Below are 21062 nucleotides of genomic sequence, written 5' to 3'. Positions count from 1 at the left end.
GCTGTTATTAAATCTATTGTATTCCTCCTGTTAAGTAGTGGTACTGTCACAGTGAAAATATAGAAATCCTGCTGAAGAATGCCAATACATTCTGTTGGAGCGCATTGTATTCAAAATCAGAGAATTCTCAGGATTAAGAACTCAGGGAGTTTTTTCTCGATTTAACCTTTTGAATTGTTCCTTCATGATTTGGAACAAATATGTTCATTATTTCCCACTCCAATAAATTGTCTTTGGTGGATCTGCTAGATTCACTTGACTCCAAAATATTTTTGACCTCTTATATTAACTCACACTTATAAAGGGATAAACGCAGATCAGTTGTCAGGGTCATCTAAACCAAAAAAAAATCTGCACTCCATAAACACTGTCAAGATGAACTAAACACTATGGAGGGAGGGTTTCCATACCATGAGGTTAATGGTCATCTTAAGGATAGCTAATTTTCACACTGACTCAGGAATATGGTGCTCAGACGATCCTTGGCTCAAATTCAGTTTCAGGCAAGCTCAATCTGGCCTCTAGGGCAATAGGTCAATGCCTTAAGTGCAGGACGAACATGCAAGTAGTTTTGACCAGTGTTACTGAATACATATTCTTTAAAATTCAAAATTGCAACACATTTTACCAGAAATCATCTCCTTGGGAACTTTTTCAAAAAGTCTGTCACAAATAGAACAAATTGCCATTTGAGACTGTGGGCCACTTTTGTTATTGGTGCCCTAGCCAATGTTATGCCCCAGACTGACCCTGGGCTCATGAATACAACATAAACCTATGTCACTGTCATAGGTCACACATCTCGGGGTTATAGCTCACAACCACTTCTGTGCCACAAATTCTCTTTGCATGGGTATAGCAGCCAGCTCCTCATTTGTACCCTGCATCAGTAGGATAGTGTCAGGGACACTATTTCCTCATATGAGATTATAGTGCCCGAGGTGACATATTTAGTGAGGATGCCCTGTCGTCACTCTAAGGCATCTTTTGCACTGTGGATGTCCCGTCTCTGGCTTATCTTTCTCTATCTTTCTTTAGAAACATATAAGCAATGTAGTGCCCGTCTAAATACTGGATTATATATAAACTACACTACTCTACCCACTCTTTAACTCATACAAGGGATATAGTGTCACTAGCATTAGTCTCTCTAAGGGATATCATTTCTAATTAACTGCAGAGGTTAAACGTGTTCTTCATACCAGGAGTGGCTTAACGATTCGGTGAGTACAAGGATCGAGCCTGCCATCACAGGGACCTCAGGGTTCTCCACAGCTAGCCTGATTTGAGCCTTAATCCTGTCTTCAGCTTCCCTGCATAACAGGCTCCTGTAGTCACACTGTTGGTTCCCCCCATTGGCTTTCAGCTCCTGGCGCACAAAGTCTCTGCTTCCCAAGTCCACCAGCTTTCCAGCTCCTTTTGCTGTTCTCTCCACTGCTGCTCCCTTCCCACCTACTCCCCCTGCTGCTATCCGTAGCTCTTTTTTAGAGTGCCAGTCACTTTCCCATTTTCCCCTCACTGTGAATGGTCCTCTATGATACTTCTCTATTGGATTCATAAAAGGGATTCAGTGCCAAACCCATTAGACTCTCTAAGGGATATAGGACATCATTTCAAGTTTGACGGTGCAGTGAAATGGTGGCATCATTCGGTTACTGCCACTTTGATTGGTGGTAACAGAATTGCTGCCATTTTCACCACACCACCAAATTCCGAGGTTGATGTTGAAGTGGAGGATTAAAATCTAGCATCATGCTGGAAGTAAATCCTCCACTATAACACCAAAAATCTGCAAAATTACTGTGGCAGAATTTTCCGCTGATGGTAATACCACCAAAATCCCCATACAGTCCTGTGCACATTGAAAATGGGGATTTACACTGCCCTTCAAACACTCATAATGCTGTGGAAAACCTTTGGGGCTAAGTGGTGGTAACGGTAAATGAGCATGATGGTAATTCAGCAGATTCACCTCCAAATTGCCACCAAACACATAACGAGGCAGATAGTGTCTGTATTAACACAGCGATGCCCTACACACCATTGTAGGCTTACGTGCTCAGTGAGCAAAAGGTGTCCAAGTACTGATGACTTTGGCAAGGGTTCTACAGCATGATCCTGCCTGCTTGGGTTCTATACAGCTGGCCTGTTTTGAGCCTTAGCCCTCTCTTCATCTTCCATGGATAATACTGGCTCCTGTAGTCACTCTCTTGATTTCCACAATTGTGTTTAAGCTCCTGGCCCCTGAGGTCTCTACTTCCAAAAACCATCAGCTTTCCAGCTCCCTCTTCTGTGCTTTCCACTGCTGGTCCAATCCCATCGACTCCACTTGCTACCATCCCTATCTCTGTTTTATAGTCCCAATCACTCTCTCCTTGTCCCCTCACTGTAATTGATCCTCTAAAACCCTTCTCTATCTGGGGTCTCCTGATTATTTAAGCGGGCCAACAGGTCCTCATGCTCTTGGGTCGTAACCTTAGGTAATAAAATGGCTGGTGGACATTTTGAAACTAAGCAGATGTTCCAACCTATCGTCTGTCATGGTGTCCCCTGGGTTTATGGGTGTGTGCCTGCGCTGTGACATTGGCTCCAGAAGACGCACTCTCCTCATATTCAACAGTGGTGATCGACCATAGAGCATGACATTGGTTTGCTAATGCCAGAAGAGCCCCACAATGAGATTACTGCTCTAGCTTCAAAGCCCTGGTGGGTTGGCTACCCCTGACTGGCGACGTTCCACTGAGTCAGGCGTCAAAGGTGATGTGTTGGCTCCATCCCAGACCCTCAGACTTTCTTGGTAGCCCTCTCTAGAGATAATGTTCTCATTTGAGCGACAGGAGGGAAAATATATGTTGGCTTGGAACTTCCCTTCCTGATACTAGACTGTGAAGGAAGATGAGAGAAAAATGGTGCCCCATCTCATCACTGAGGTGATGGTTTCTCACACTTGGAAAACCATCTGAGAAGTGTGTGGGCCATCAAGAGTCTGAAATGTTATCCTGTGAAATAATATTTTACTGATTCAATGGCCCACTTAATCGCCAAGTACTCTAATTTGATGATGGGATATTTCTGTTCTCTCAGAAAAGGCTCCTTGGTGACATGCAGTGTCACTGCAGAAGAAGATGTTGCTTTCTCCCAATCTTCAGGGGCTACAAGAGCCTACCCTTTGGTCAGGAAATTATGGTGGAGGATCCCAATTCCTACAAGAGCCCCTCCAGGTTGGGCATGGATGAGGTGTCAAGCTCTTCTAAGTTGTTTGTATATTTTATAGAAGTTGAAGCAAAAGGTCCATCATACCAAGTATCTTCTCCACTACTTTTTTAATGATTTCTCAGTGGGCATCAGGTATCTGATACAGTCTTAGTTGGACAGATTTACCCAGGAGGAATATAGTGCCCTTCTCGCTATTTGTAATGCACCAGAAAGACAGCTTCTGGGACACTGCTTCCTTATCCAAGATTTAGGTACCCCATGTCACTTTGGTGGGCGCATTGTTCTACTTATTCTATATAGGCCTCTTACACTTCTGCCACCCCTTGACTGGCTTTTCGTTCGCTATCTTTCTTTAGAGGCATATAAGGATTATAGTGCCCTGCTCAAAACATAATTTATGTAATGGCTGTAGTACCATTCCCATGAATTGGCTAATATAAGTTATATATGGCCCTTCCTACTAGTTGTTCTTTGTGATAAGGTGCACTTCATGCTATGGTAGGCTTCAGGGCTCAATGGGACATGGAAGTCCAGCTCCTGAGGACTTTGACCAGGGTTTTCCACCACTACCCTGCTGTCCCAGAGACTTTAGTGTATGCCACAAATGTCCCTTTCTGGGCCTCTTTCATCTCTTCTGCTTTCTCCAGCTGACTTCAGGATCCTGCATCATGGGTTTCTGCTTCCTCCATCACCTCTCCAGCTCCCTTTGCTGCACTCTGCACTGCTACTCCCTGTGTGGCTATTCCACTAGCCTCTATCTCAATCTCCCTTGTATATTCCCACTTCACATTCTCACTTCAATCTTTCTCTGTATGGGTTCTTCTGATTGGTTAAGATGGCCAATAGTTCTTCCTTCTGCTGGGTCTATGTGATCTGACCTAGTAAAATCAATAGCAGTCATTTTGAGCCCAGATAGAAGTCTTGTCTTGTCACCTTGCTTATCACCTACTCTGTGCCGGCCCCTCTTCTGCATGCACAATGTTCCCCAGCATTCATGAACCTCCCCACCTGTGCTCTCACAAAATTTGAAACAGCTGGTAAATCCTGGCCTTACTATTCCAATTATTCGGTTAGCAGGTGGGCGCCCACTCTGACAGCAGTGGTGCTCATTCATTTATCATTAAAAAATAATTGTCTAACTTCAGCAGCCGTCTGAGGACAAGACTCTGCTTACGGTTCACTCTTTCTTGAGTGCCCTGCTCTCCTCCATGTTCCCTATTCTCCTGGTCTCTGTACACCTCTTTGGGCTTATCATAAAATGGCAAAGAAATTGGCAAAAAATGGGCAGAAGTCCTTTTTTATTGTAATGTAGTAGTCCTTTATCAAGTGACTTTTCACATTTGTATGGCCTATAAGCGCTTTGTGGTAGGAACGCCCTCGGGGAACGAAGTCCAGGCATGGGAAGATTAAAAGAGGAGGCTTAAGATGAGTGTGTACATTTGTCCGAGATTGGGATTTAGGAGGGCTGGCTAGACTCCAGTAAGCAACCCAAAAGGTCAGGCACATGGTTAGGTGCTGATCGAAGTCATGACAGAGGGCTAGTGCAGGAGACCTGATATGTACCCAGCTAGACCAAATTTGTCGTAGATCGTCGTTGTAATCTAATGGCAGAGGTGTTGAGGAAAGTCTGGTGTTTCAGTGCGAAGCGGTTATGTGGCCTGCTAGATGTGATTTTTCATAGTTGTACCTGCATTCTAGAGTGTGTTGATGGATAGCCGTGGCTGCGGCAGATGTCTACCGTAGTGGTGTGTTTATACATACCTTAAACTCAGATGGAGCTTATCTTTGATGTCGCTGTGTTATCTGATCTTCTGTGGGAAAGAAAAAGCCTGCTATCTCGTAGACGTTTCTAGGCACTATGGACTGGCTACCCTTAAGTGTAAGTGTAGGAAGTACAATGGACTGGTTTTCCAAGAGCATTTTCTAGGTGGGACAGACAGGCTATCATAGAAACTAGGCTAATGGGATTCTCTGAGCACAATAGACAGGTTACCTTTATAGGCTACACCAGACAATCCCACCAACACCTTCGCCCGCCCCTTAATTAATTACTACCAAGTACCACATGGGTGTGGAATTATCGAGATATTGGCAATCACCCCACCATCTGAGAGGTTGTCATTGGCAGGTGCAATGGCCGCAGGAGTATGAATGGAAGATAAGGGGAGCAATGAGAGAGCATGTTAGAGGCAGGGGCTAGAGGAGCAAGGAACCTGTATGCCAGTCAGACTCAGATCAGGACATAGCCGCAACAAGGGAGACTACGCTAGCCGAGCGTTTCTATTCAGGATAGAGATGCAAACTAACCAACCCCTACTAACAATTTCCTTTTCTGCATACACCTCTCAAACTCCAAACCAAACACAACCAAAACCTACAGCAAAACAAACTGCACAAACTTCACTACACTGCAACAACAAAACAAAAAACACACATAGCCTTGCACAACAGTACACGACAACTACCGGCCGCACACACCCCAGGCCCAGCCAATGGACCCACCGGGCTGAGGCCGCCAATAGCTCATCACTGCTCTCGTGCACTTTTCCTGCTTCCTCCCACTAACTCAACCTCCCCTCCTCTTTCAGAGCCGCCAGAGCGCCAAGGGACCACTCCGGTGGTGATAGTGAGCGGTACAAATGTCCTTTAACATTAACATAGTCTTACTACATATCCTCCACATTCTACAAATGCTAATCAAAGCAGTCTAATAAGCTCAATATCAAGGATACCTGCATGTAACCACTGTGCGTTACAATGGCTAACTTAAGCAGTTATAATTACACAGGAGGGTTGCATATATGTTCTACGGTCATGGGCGTGCTAAACAATGCAGGCGTAAATGCACTAAATGTACCACATGTTAACCTTCTAGTTGCAATGCCAGGTTACGCACATGTCTAGGTAGAACCCGATGGCTTGTCCTTACAGGCATTGTAAGCAGACTAATAACAAACTGTCAGGTACAGTACCAAGGCCCCGGACCAGTGGCAAGTTATCCTGATGGATTTCTAAGTACAGAAAGGTCACTCCTAATACTTCTTCTTGGTGCAATTAACAGTCTGTCCTCAAAGGGCTTTAGGTGCATTGGGCTGGATCTCCCTTTGATCTTCAAAGTGCTCGGGCAGGACATCATCCTAAACATCTGCGTGAATGGACAGGCTAACAAAAGAGTGCAACACCATTCCTACCCCACCTCACCCAAAAGTCCATGTAAATACAACTCATTTCCTTCCCCAAAAAATCCATCTAAGTGCAACTTATTTCCTACCCCCATATACTTAATATTTAATTATTCCTTCCTTTCAATCTGTCAGTAAACATTGTATTACATGCAAATTCTTAAATAGTCTTATCAAACAAGAATTTATAAATGTGTCAAACAGGAAATACTCTCTAAATGCAAGCAAAAGGCATTCATCCAAGAAAACTGTTATCAAACAGAAGAAAAGCAACATTCTCGTAATCACGGCACGTTTTCAATATCACTAACTGCAGACTTCATAACTACATCTCATAAAGAGTCACTACATGTACTTGTGTGCACATCCTAAAAGCATAATGTGTGTTAGGACCTCCGAGAACAGGAGTTGGGCCTTTACATAGCATTCATCGCTTTTTTTTCTTTTTTACCAACTCGACTTTGCAGTGTCCTGAATACTGTTGCCTTTATCCCAGTGTGCATGAAATCTCTTTCAATTGCCGGTACCATTGCCTTCGTTATTAGGTGAGAAAAGCACCCTGCTTCTCGTGCCTACTCAGCCCTCTTCTTTTTCAATAAAGAAAAGAAAAAGTCCCGGGAAGAATGGAGGCTTTTTGGCAATAGAAATGGCTGGCATCTCTAGAGTGCTGCCACTAATACTTGAGCGATCTTTTTGTTGAAAAGAGTGCATTTTAAAAGGTCACTCAAGAGGCCCCTGAATCCGCAGGAGGTTCGCACAGAGCAATTGCTGCAATATGCAGGGATTATACCTTTCAATGAAAGCCTTATAGGGAATATAGGGAAAATACGTGTGTTGTGAAATTCAATTCCATTAGAGTCAACCAGCCCTTTGTACTTAATGAATAATGCTTCTATGAGAGCTAGAGTGAATAATTATGTTTGTTCATGTTCCTGTCATTATTCTTGGCTTCTTTGCAGGCTTCTTAGAAATAACACTTAAATGAAATTGCCATCGACTCAGCAAGGACAGCAAGGATCCTGTTGATGAGCAGGCGCCAACGGTGGACTATAACACTGAGCGGGGCAGGTGGGTAGAAAGGAGGCTTCAGATGTCGATATATATATGTACATATATATATCACTGACAAAAAACGTTGTTAAAGGGATGTTATGGTTAAGTTGCTCTGGTAAAAACCTGTGCAATTCAATGGAGAAACGTTGTTACAGGGAAGTTATGGTTACAGGTAAAACCAAAAAACCCCAGAAATTCACCAGTTATGGTAAGCTAAGCAACGATAACTCGTGCCACCATTGTGCACTGCAAGGTCTAACACCCATGACATCAAAGATGACATCACAAATATCATTGATGACATCACCGATGAGATCACATGCCTGGCCCCTTCTTTTTTGTTCACTGACATATCTAGGCTTGGTCGTTTTCTTCACTGACAGAAACAGAAAATTCAAAAGGTTCTGTAGTTGCAGACGTTCCCTTCTCATACGCTCTTACAGTACTTTCTTTAGGGTTCAGTCGCAACATGGCAACATTATAAATAGTGTACCTCTATGGTGCATGCTGCAGGCAATGCTTAAGTTTCTGCATGAGTAGGTTGCTGTTCTAGAAAGAACACTGAAATGGAAACATGTTTATATGAGTACATTCTTTAGTGAAGTATGCAGTTCATAATACATCTCGCAATCACTCCTCACACTTTTTTACCAACACGATCCTCACAACCCCTTGTGGAGACTTTTCATAAAGAATAACCGCACATGTGATGTCATCAGTGATGTCATCAATGATATTTGTGATGTCATCTTTGATGACATGGGTGTTAGTTCTTGCAGTGCACAGTGGTTGCACGAGTTATGGTTGCTTAGCTTACCATAACTGGCGAATTTCTGGGATTTTTCAGTTTTACCTGTAACCACAACTTCCCTGTAATGTTTCTCCATTGAATTGCATAGGTTTTACTAGAGCAAATAAACCATAACGTCCCTTTGACAACATTTTTGTCAGTGAATTGCACAGCTTTTTAGTAGGGCACTGTAACTGTAAGGTTGCTTTAGCATAGTATTTTCTGTAAAGATGATAGCTGTTAGGTACTGCTACGGAACAAGAACATCCCGTTAACAACAGTTTGTCACTGATTCCTTGGCTGCCCTCATGATGAACGTGTGGAAAAGCCAAATTCTCTGCTATATGTATCCGTTTGCAGTACACCTTCCTTTTCCTAATAGTGTTGGTGTATCTTAGCAATTACAGATGTTCAAGGTAAGTGTTGGTGAGTGTTTGAGTGCTTTCTTTTTTTGTGTTAACATTGCATGGTGAGTCTGTGCTGCACAGTACTGGCCGAGATGACTGCAGGTGAGCAATATGGATGTTTCCTAGAGAGACTGCACCTGGCCGGCGTATGTGCAATCACACTGCAAGTATCCGTAGGACTCCATTAGTGGACGCATGTCTGCATCTTCTAAGGCACTTTTAAATAGTTGTGGGAGCGCACGTGTATCCGTTGCACAGCTATACCCATGCATAGGGCATCCTCTGTGTGCTGGTTACACCTTCCTTGTCGCCAGCCCTGCGGATTCCTACGTAAGGCTACCACATTTCAAGTACTCCTGTGGACTACGTGGGTGGCTAAGCAAACCTACCAATGTATGGCTGCAGCCCGCCTGGCTGTATGTGGCCCACTGGTAAACAAGCAACAGCAACCTGCAGTGTAACGTGGACGTGTTAAATGTCACATTCATATGATTGATGTGCTGCTTGCCTTTCCATGATCCGTGAAACAGACACACCGTCTCTGCACTGAGCACTGTGATGGAAAGTGTCAAGAGGTTGCCTGCAGGTCGTACAGTTGAAGAAAACATATAACTGCAGGTGGGACAGTTTGTAGTGAGTCTGCAAAATGGCAAAGCTGGTTCAGCTTAGTCACAAACATACTAGTGCATGTAAAGGCAAGTAAGCAAACAGCAGAATGTTCAGAGCGTAAACAATGTCAGTGGTGGTTAGAAAATTACTGTAGCTGCATGGCTCACACTGAATAAAGGTCTTCCTGCTCCACTTAATGAAGCTGTGTTTTGCGTTGTTGTAAACATTCTTGCATTCCAGAATGAATGCATCTCTGTGAATGCTACTCCTAAGGCTAATGGCGTAGCATGAAGTGTTTGTATTGCATGTGACGGCAACTGAAATGGAAGCACAAGGGACCAGTGGGCAGTCTAGCGCCCTTCCAACAATGAAGTAGGGTCATTTTCTTTTACAGAAATTTCCACCTCTGCTGCGGCCAACAACAGGGGCACTCCTGTAGGCCAGCAGAGGTCTAAAACATCTTGCAGGCCATATGACGCGCTACACACCCTTACACGGCAAAGGGTATTGTACTGTGCATGTACTGCAATGCATTACTTTACAGAGGGAAGGTACGTGGAAGAGGGTGGGAAGGGTCCATCCGGGAGCATGACAATGACTGGGGCCTATGGAGGTGAGGGTCACCCAATAATTCCGTCTCTGTGCATGTCCCCTATGGTAGCCATGCAGCTGCTTCCCCTTCCGTACCGGGCCTTTCCTGCCGTTCCTTCTGTGGCATGTGTTAGAAGCCCAAAATAAATGGAAATGAACTGGCAAAGGAAAAAAGGGAAATAAAGAAAACACCTTTCAAAGATGAACACTGGAATTGCCAATGAACGGATTGCAGGGTGGAAGGTGTGGCACTGTGCAAAACACTGTAGTTGTATCGGTTGGAAAGGGGTTTGCTGCAGAAAGAGGTTTCTTTACATGTTGCAGAGCGTTTTGAAGAGTTTTAGTGCACAACACTCACTACAAAAATTCTTACACTCCTTTCAAGAAGGCCATCAAGGCAATTTGAATGGGGTGTGCGGAAATCGGGATGGGAGGCATAGTATGATGATCATTATTGCTGGGGAAAACTGTTTTTGCTGTGAAACGTCATATTCCTATGTGTGAAGTACGCCATTGGAACATGTCGTAGAAAGGCACAAATACACGACTTTGCAATGTACCGCACTGTCTCCATTTGCGGACCAAATAAAAAATGACACAGCCACATCGTTGTCTGCACAATGCGATAGAATGTTATGCAGGAGATCAGAAACAGACGCATGAGCCTCGGCAAGTGCCTGCTTCATCTGAAACGGCACTGAAACTGATGTAACATGCTGTGCAATTTTTCCTCAACAATGAACAAAAATAATGTCGGCATGATTGCGTGTCACCAAAGTGTCACACAGACAAACTAAAATCAGTCACTTCATTGTAGGTACTCCATAGCACTACACATCCACATTATAGATTCCAAAATGAGCAGCCACTGCACAGTGTTCTCCATGCACTTTCAATCAATGTATCTCAAACTCCCCCAAAACCCATACGATGTGGTTCGTGAAACACACAGCCATAACCGCACCCTCTGCATTTCTGTCGACAAATACACTGTGGACCATCTGTGCGTACACAACACCCACAAACCTTATTGACCAATCCTGTAGCCTCTACAGGCCCATTTCTTTGGCCGTCATCTGCAAAAGGTGCATATCTAACACATGCCACCCTGCAAGTATTGCGATATTCATGGACTTTTCATGCTGTGTGCCTGCGGGAGTGAGGGAATAACGTTGAACCAGGGTAGGGGATGTTGTTAGTTGTGGCGGCTCTGAAAAGAGCCTTTTTTGTCTTTTTTAAAGGTGCTTCCATAGTAACTGCTTTTTTGCGGTTTTTATATGTTTTATTGTGTTTTGTGCGTCAGCTCAAATTTTTACAATAGGGTCTTCAGTGCAGCATGTAGATTGTGAAACAAAATGTCATTGCCACTGGTTGACAAAGACATGCCATTTCCTTTGAAAAGGTGTATATATATCGGGAACAAATGTGTAATTCTCACAGGAGAACATCCCAGCAGCACTCAAAAAGTCACACATGCTTCTGTTGATGAGACCCCTACGACCTCTGGCTGGCTGCAGGAATCATTGGAATAGTCCCACACTATTTGCGGTGGTATACATGAGAAAAGCACCTTGGCAGTGGGAGAAATGTGCTGCACTTCTTTCATCATCTTCTTCAGTTGACGCTACACACGGGAACAACACATGGAACCCAAAAAAAAGGCTCCAAAGAGCACGACCACAACATCTACAGTTGCGGAAGTGGCCATGCGTCGACATTCTACAAGCAATCTGCCAAAACAGCACACTTTGACACTGCACCACAAAGCCTCCACTCCCTCCAAACCGAAATTGCCACAAAAGTCTTCTTGAAGGGCATACACAAACAGATCTTCCACAAAGGCATCACCCACGACGAAAACTGTGCGTCTTGCCATGTTTGCTAGCCGCACTGCACAAACTAATCGAAAAAATGATTGCTGCCCTTTCCTGTGACGCACACCCTGAGCACCTGATTGGACATTCCCCACAGTCCCATTTCCATTGGCCACCATGGTGAGAAGTGCAGAATGTGGCACGTGCCTTTTCCCAAGTACTGTGAGGGTCGCACCCCAGTGAAGCAGGAGGAGTCCTTCTCCCTATTGGTGGTCTTGCCTGTTATGCATATCCTGAGCACCTGATTGGACAAAGGCCACTGTCCCATTTTCATTGGCCAGCATGGTGAGAAGCGCATAATGTAGCACGTGCCTTTCCCCAAGTACCGCAAGGGCTGCGCCCCAGTGAAGCAGGAGGAGTCCTTCTCCCTATTGGTGTTCTTGCCTGTGATGCACACCCTGAGCACCTGATTGGACGAAGGTCATAGGCCCATTTCCATTGGCCAGCATGGTAATAAACGCAGAATGTGTCACGTATGCTTCCCCGAGTACCGGGAGGGCCACGCCCCAGTAAAGCAGGAGGACTCCTTTTTCCCTTTCCACTCCAGCCATGCATGCCAGGCGCTAGGCCCTCCCACAGAAAACATAGTACAGGCTATGGTTAAATGCTCATGTCATGTGAACTGCACTCCCCATCTGCAATTGAACCTACCAGCTTTCACCCTGGGCACATATGTGCACACATGGCTGCATAACGTTGCGTTGGGTGTGCTGAATGGTATGTAGGAGCCCGTGTACGTTAGCCATAGTTTACATGCGTGCTGCTGAGCATGGCCTTTCATGCTGCAATATCTTACAGCACTCTCAAAAGCAAGGGGATTATAAGGTCCAAACCATAGGTTCAACAGGGCAATGAGAAACACTGTATGTTAATGTAGACATACCAGCTCACTACTGCTGCTGTACCAAGTCTACAATGTCCTCAACAACCATTGTGTAAAAGTCACCAACTTAAAATGCATGCAGAAACATTCATACAAGCTATGTTTAAATGCTCATGCCATGTGAACTGCACTCTGCATCTTCAATTCAGCCTGCCAGCTTTCACCCTGGGCACATATGTTCATGCATGGCTGCATAACGGTCCGTTGAGAGTGCTGGACAGTATGTAGGAGGCCGTGTACATTAGCCATAGTTTACATGTGTGCTGCTGAGCACGTCCTTTCATGCTGCACTATCTTAAAGCACTCCATAAAGCAAGGGGTTTATAAGGGGCAAAGCATATGAAATGCACATGGTGGCATGTGGCACCCTATTGTGCAACAGGGACAATGATGTACACCATATGCTAATTTACACATAGCAGCTCTCTTCTGCTGGTCTATCAAGTGTACAATGTCCTCCACAACCATTGTGTAATAGTCACCAACTTCAAATGCATGCAGAGTGACAACTGCATGGCTGCATTATGTTGTGGTGGCTGTGATGAAGGCTTAGGCTGTTGGGTGCAGGTGTGGTGAAAAGTATGTAGGAGGCTATGTGCATTGCCCATGTTTTACATGTGTGCTGCTGTGCATGTCCTTTCATGTTGCCATATCTTACAGCATTTCCTAAAGCAAGGGTCTTCTAAGGGCCTAACCATAGCAAATGCAAATGGTGACGTGTGGCTCCCTATTGTGCAACAGGGGCAATTATGTGCACCATATGCTAATGTACGCATAGCAGCTCACTTCTGCACCTCTACCAAGTCTACAATGTCCTCCACAACGATTGCTTACAAGTCACCAACCTGACATGCATGCAGACTGACAAGGGCATGACTGCATTACATTGTGGTGGCTGTGATGAAGGACTAGCCTGTTGGGTGCATGGGTTACGGCCTACGGCCTTCGGCCATGCAACCAACAGTCTAGGCCTTGCCCACACTCACCACAATATAACAAAGGCATGCAGGCGAACATGTAGGCATGTGCCACAATTCGGAAAGGCAACATAGGCACCAGCACTTCTACCCATCCTCTGCACCCTAAAGCAGGAATTCAAGCACACATGTTCCATTTACCGTAATGAACAGCCATACCACAGGGTTTGGCACCACTACCCACTTCCATTTAGAAATCATTGTAATAATGCCAACCAAACAACACAATCATCGCAACATTGGTCCTGCTCTCCACACTGTACTAAGTGCATACACGCAGTACTGCATAGCGCACTGCAACACGTACTAATCTGCGCAATGCACACTACGCAAGCACATGTAAGAACCAGCTGCACCATAACCGCTTCCATAATTACACTATTCCATTAGTGCACTGAGTGGACACAGTACATGACTGGTCACTGCAGCATCTCCACCCATACACTGACAACCGTACGATGTTCTACCAATCACCAGACCCATGCAACCAACAACATGTGCAATGCATCCAAACCAAACACACAAAGCGACAATGTGGCACTGACTTTCAATCAGTGGACATACTTTTTCAACCAGTGGTCATACTTTTCTGTGCAAGGGCTGCATCCATGCATTAAAGGGGCTGCAGACTTACCACAGACAGCACACCATAGTACACTCTATCTGTAAATGTGCATGTATGAGCCTGCCAGCTTTCACCCTGTGCACATATTTGCATGCATGGCTGCATAACGGTCCATTGGGTGTGCTCAACGATATGTAGGAGGCCGTGTATATTAGCCATAGTTTACATGTGTGCTGCTGAGCACGTCCATTCATGCTGCAATATGTTAATGCACTCCATAAAGCAAGGGGCTTGTAAGGGGCAAACCATATGAAATGCACATGGTGGCATGTGGTGCCCTATTGTGCATCAGGGTCAATTATGTGCACCGTATGCTAATTTACACATAGCAGCTCTATTCCGCTGGTCTACCAAGTGTACAATGTCCTCCACATCCACTGTATAAAAGTCACCAACTTCGAGTGCATGCAGAGTGACAACTGCATGGCTGCATTATGTTGCGGTGTCTGTGATGAAGGCCTAGGCTGTTGGGTGCAGGTGTGGTGAACGGTATGTAGGAGGCTGTGTGCATTGGCCATAGTTTATATGTGTGCTGCTGAGCACTGACTTTCATGCTGCAATATTTTACAGCACTCCCAAAAGCAAGGGGATTATAGGGGCCAAACCATAGGAAATGCACATGGTGGCAAGTGGCTCCCTATTGTTCAACAGGGGCAATGAGAAACACTGTATGTTAATGTACACATACCAGCTCACTACTGCTGCTGTACCAAGTCTACAATGTCCTCAACAACCATTGTGTAAAAGTCACCAACTTAAAATGCATGCAGACACATTCATACAAGCTATGTTTAAATGCTCATGCCATGTGCACTGCACTCTGCATCTTCAATTCATATGCTAATGTACGCCTAGCAGCTCACTTTTGCTGCTCTACCAAGTTTACAATGGCCTCCACAACCATTGCATACAAGTCACCAACCTGACATGCATGCAGACTGACAAGTGCATGACTGCATTACATTGTGGTTGCTGAGATGAAGGCCTAGCCATTTGGGTGCATGGCCTATGGCCTACGGCCTTCGGCCATGCACCCAACAGTCTAGGCCTTGCCCACAGCCACCACAACATAACAAAGCCATGCAGGCAAACATGTAGGCATGTGCCACAATTCAGTAAGGCAACATAGGCACCAGCACTTCTACCCAACCTCTGCACCCTAAAGCAGGAATGTAAGCACACATGTTCCACTTACCGTAATGCACAAACATATCACAGGATTTGGCACCACTACCCACTTCCATTCAGAAATCATTGTAATAATGCCATCCAAACAACACAATTGTCGTAACATTGGTCCTGCTCTCCACACTGTACTACGTGCATACAAGCAGTACTGCATAGTGTACTGCAACACTTACTAATCCGCGCAATGCACACTACGCAAGCACATATAAGAACCATTTGCACCGTAACCTCTTCCATAATCACACTATTCCATTAGTGCACCCAGTGGATGCAGTACACGACTGGCCACTGCAGCATCTCCACCCATACACCTACAACTGTACGATGTTCTACCAATCACCGCACCCATTCAACCAACAATGTGTGCAATGCAGCCCTATCTGTAAATGTGCATGTCTTGTGGAATGCACTCACCTTCTGCAAATGTGCCTGCCACCACTCATCACAGAAAGACATTGCTGCCGCAACTGGCATGACATAATGAAGGCTGCCTGCAATGACCACACAATATTGTTGCCTGTTGAATTAACTGCGAATTGGCGTAGTATGCACGGATACTGCAGGCACACCACCATCTTCTTCTAATGAGATGTTTGACTTGCAGCACTTCTCACTCCCCACCCTTTCCATCCCCTCTTCCCACACCACATGTAGTAAACTATGTTTTCCAGGCCCTTTCACCACTGCACTGCCCTCCAAAACAACATGCCGGCGTTATCGAAAACTTCACGCACAACACGTCACTGTGCACTGCAGTGCAATCACAGTTTTGACCGTGCGGCCAACAGGGAAAAGGGATGCCGGAGCGGAGGCAGATATGACTATTTTTAGTGGCCACACAGTTACATACAAGAGGCCCAGCCATGAACACAATGCATTAGGGGTTTGGCACACACACCACAACACGGTCCTCCGATACACCTTGGTGGTGTTTCCCAAAAACTTTGATGCACAGCACGCTTTCTCCCGTCAAACACTGGCCGCATCCAATGTTCGCCGACAGCATGGCATACTGCAGGCCAAAGAGACTTCGGTCTGTGGAGCGAACAGGGAAGTGGGTTGGTGGAGCAGACCGAAATATCACTAATTTTTTGGGTCACACATTTCAGTTCTTTGCACAAAAGCACGCTTTCTGACGCAAGCCCCCGCTCCTGCTACAAATTTGGTGAACATCCATTCAGCCGTTCGGGCTGTAGCCATGCGCAAAGTTTTTGCTCATTCAGTCTATGGGGAAAATAAAATTGTGGGACCCCCTCTATAACTTTGTCCCCCTGCACGAAACCTCACCCAACCAAAAAAATGCAGAGCTGGCCATATACTTTTTTTGCAAAGTTTGGTGAGGATTCCTCCATTTATAAGCCGCCGAAAAAGTGTTCTTCCTATGAGTTTAGCTACTTAACCATAACTACACGGCCGCTGCCGTGGGCCGTGTAATATCAGGATTTGAAAGGAAGGAGGCATGAGTGCCATTAGGCCTTGATTATATGGTTGATCCCCGGTTTCAAATGTGAAGAGAGTTCTTTGACCTATGAAATCTGTAGATTAGAGCGGACCCCATCAGAACTTGCCTGGTGAAGAATGGGGTGTGCGAAGTCTCAGAACCTCTCTATCAAAGAAGAGGCTGTGACTAGGAAATGTAGATGGCAGAGAGTGATATATGTGCTTTTCTTTTTACGTGTGTTTGCAGGAATAATGCTTTCTGAGGGACACTATGACTTCGGAGATAGATAGAGGAGGCAAGAGGAAATTCAATCAAGGAACATAATGGCCTAAATACCTACTATAAAGTGAGGAAAAATGGTGCAAAGGCAATTTGTCTGTGGTGGGTGCGCCACATAGGACCTCCCTAGAGAATGTTTCAAAAATGAAATGCAGGTGTGGGTATTGTAGTGTCCAAATGTCGAACTGAGCAGCAACTGTTGAAAAACTGTTTTTTTTACTGGTACTAGTTAATGTACTTTAAAAAAAAAGTTTTGTAAAATCCTGGAACTGCACATGTTGACCTTTGACACAATCCTCTTCATTTTGCTTTAACTCTATTAGCACCTAATCATTTGATATGGATCCCTGTTGAACTGCTCAGCAGTAAAACTATGTGTAAGGTCTTCTTAAGTGCAGGAAAAAAACACACAGAGCAAAAGCCTAGGGAACCTTCTTCTTTTGTCCATCCCATCAACTCGGCTGTATACTTGCATGCCCCTTATCCCTTAAGTGTTCCCCTACACTTTTACACTTTTACCTCTAGCATTGCTAGAGTTTCCTTACTTAGGGGTGTAGGAGCAGATTTGAAGTTTTGAATTAAGGAAAACAGTAGGGGTTAATGAGATCCTAGGTGTATTTTTGCTAGAAAGACCAATGTAGAAGAACAATGCTGAGAGCCCCTCAAATTAGGGAAGATTGCTTAGTGGCAGACAAGATATCCTTTGACTAGGGTGTAGGGTGGGAACAGGACAGAACTAAAGACCCTCTAAAAGTAGGACGGTATTCAGTGGGAGAGGTGTTGCAACTTTCTTAAACAGGGTGGGTGGGTCAATTGGAGGAGTTATGAATTGTGTGAAGCATTCTGTTTGAATGTGGGAGGTCAGGTGGAGAGAATGTGCTGAGGTAATTGAAAGGAAAGGAGCAAATGGTATGGACTGTTCCAAATACTTTTGAAAGGGGGATCTCATGTAAGTGTAGAGAAGGAGCCAAGTACCCCCACCAAAAGCTCTGCCCCCATGATGCCTATATAATGGGATCCAGAATGTGAGACACGTGTAGTACTAGTGAGAATGCATGTGCCGCAAAGAATCATGGAAGTAAGGTATCCACTAAAGAAATCATATATGCAGTCATGAAAATATGATGGCCATCTGAACGAAATCCTGGAGGAAGTGTGAAAATGAGAACGAAAGAATACTGGTGAAGTCATGCAAAGCAGAGCAGATGCACCCAGAAAAGAGGCAAGAGGCTAAAGAATATAGACATTCTATAGGATCTAAGGAGGAGTTGGTAAAGATGAGCAACATTTCAGGCTCGTGATGAAGATGCTCATACTGCAGAAACAATGAAGAAAATACAAAGTAAATTTACAATTGTACAGATGCAGTAACGCAAGCAGACAAAGTATTCCTAAGGCTGGCTACGTAGTGAATAGATTGCGGCGATGCACCAATGTATAAACATAGGAATGTATGAAATATGGATGTTCAACAAAGTACTTTAGCAGAGTCTGGACCCTGTGAATCGAAAGGCTTTTTCAGTGTGGCGCAGTTGGAATACAGCTAATGGCGGAGGAGAGCTCAAGAAAGGCTTAGCTGGCCCAGCACCAAGAATCAAGGCCACTGTGAGCCTGGATGTTCATTCCATAGCTACAAAATATGTGAAAAGAACAAACCCCTGTCTGAGGTGAGGTGGAAGAACACTGAAGATGTCAGAGGTTCATTTAATAGTATTTAATACAGCAAAAAGCTCTGAAAACATGGTCTCCAGTCACATGGTCAGATGAAAAAAGACATTGGGTCGAGCTACATCGAAACCAAGAGACAAACTATGCCTATACTCCCTTTTATTCTCCGGCACAGAGAACATTTACAAGGCCAAATTCAAAGCTTAATTGACTGGCAGAATGCAAGAGTGATGATGGATGCTAGACTAATTGAGTGGGAAGCTATGGTCAAGACCAATCCACGAGTACCAGGGGTAACAGCCTGTGTGCTGCTAGCGTGTATGGAATATTACAGAGGGGTACAAGGGTGCCAGCCAATTATAGAGGGCCACGTAATAGAGAGCCTTATAGTTTGTATAACCAATAGGACGTCATGTATTTGATGACGTTCATAGTGACTTGCACTAGAGGAGGGCTTAGTTGCCCACCTGATGTTAGAGACACAATCACTATCCATGTCAGTATGGAACGTATACTTAGATGTTCCCTCTAAGCCTATCACTTTCCCAAGTAGGTTTTTGTAGTTTGCCACGTAGATTGACATCAGTGATGATGAGTTTTTACTATATAAACTGTGTTTTTTATGAAACTCGCTGAGTGAGAGAAATCGAGCGTGCGTCCGTTGATGTTCGTTGTACTCCCTGTTTTAGACAATTGCAAATAAAACAGACTAACTTTGCCAACTTCCTAAGTCAGTCTGATTATTTATGATTGAGTACATTCTGCATCCCCCTCTATCTTAAAATATTGCTACCTTGTCTTAAAGGGCCCTTAAGTACACAGGTTCACGTGGTAGCAGAGAGATGATGGTTAAAGACCCATCGACCAAGTAGGCTTTTAAGGGTCTCAGATTATCGTATGTCCTCTGCCATTTAGCTGGAGGAACGTGAAGCTCTCTGCAGATAGTGGCCAGTAGTAAAAACGTGCAAGCCACTGAAAGATAGGTGGGACTGGTCCCTCTTTCACAGAATTCCCCTCCTCGTTTCTACAGGCAGCTGAGCAGAGCGAAGGCTGAAGTGGCTGGTTGAGGAGGAGATGATCCCAAAGGTCAGAAGCTGAAAACGCAAATGGTAAGTAGATTGAGAGAGGTGGCAAACAATGAATGAGCACTCAGTGGATAAAGTGATAGAGTAAAGGAGGGTTCGTTGGGTATTTGGTTTAATGACGAAAAGCGTCAAATAGAAGTATTGGTTGTGGATGAGGAGCGATCCATAAGATAAGTCTATTAATCCTACATCAAGAGACATCTATAAAATGTTATTTTAAAGTCCAAGGGGACATAAACAGGGTACGAACAATCAAGGATCATTAAAGAGAATAACTTATACTCCGATCGGAGTAATTTTAGGGGCGGAGAATAGCCACGAGGAGCATTGGCGGAGATTTATGTTGGGGCTGGCCAGTCTGTCTGTCTGTTTTTATATTGTATGTGATGTATATGGTAAAGAAATGATGAAATGTTAAAGAATAAAAGGTTGTGATAGAAGGTTAAAATGTAATTATTTATTTAATTGACTGATGATGTTTTATTGAATAGGTAGATTAAAACAAAGTGTGATGCAGAGGCTTGTAGCTGTGCCGATTGGTGCACATTCATATTGTATTATTTTTCTGAAAAGTATTATCTGTGTAAAAGAACAGTAAGTATTGACAGTCGTTTGTGACTAGTCATGATGGAGGATGTTACTCAGCTCATACACCTGTGCAAACAGCTGCCAAAACATGCACCCAAGCTTAAGCAATACGGTGCAGAATGGGTTAAGGGCACAGCAGATAAAATGTTCATGTCATGGCCACAAGGGGGATCACTGTCCAAAGCAGTTTTGCAACACGTGACGACATACTTGCACGCAGCATACACTGGAAAAAAGCTAGAAAAGAGGTTTTATAGCCTAGAGCTTGGGGACGATGTACCAGGAGGAAAGGGAAGACCCGCCTCCTGAAGACTGGATGCTTAACCAGTACAAATAGGGGGTGTTGAGCCTACTGCTCCCCCACCGCACCAGATGTAAATGGCGATAATATGAAAGATGAATGATCATATCCTTTAAGAGAGCTTAAGGCAGCAACAGGGTACAGTAATCCGATACATGAGCCACCTTCGTATAGTAGCAATGATAGTCCAGAAAAGACTCCAGAAAGGGATGTGATCTCTAAAGTCCCACGGGACAAGGAGAAAGGTGAACGACCAGATACGTCTCTAGATATAGGAAGGGAAATAAAGAGATGGAAAGGAGAAA

Source organism: Ambystoma mexicanum, chromosome 2q (genome assembly GCF_040938575.1).
Source record: "Ambystoma mexicanum isolate Mex_15411 chromosome 2q, UKY_AmexF1_1, whole genome shotgun sequence".
NCBI classification, from domain to species: domain Eukaryota; kingdom Metazoa; phylum Chordata; class Amphibia; order Caudata; family Ambystomatidae; genus Ambystoma; species Ambystoma mexicanum.
The sequence above is the reverse complement of the archived record's forward strand: the minus strand, read 5'-3'. Positions refer to the sequence as shown.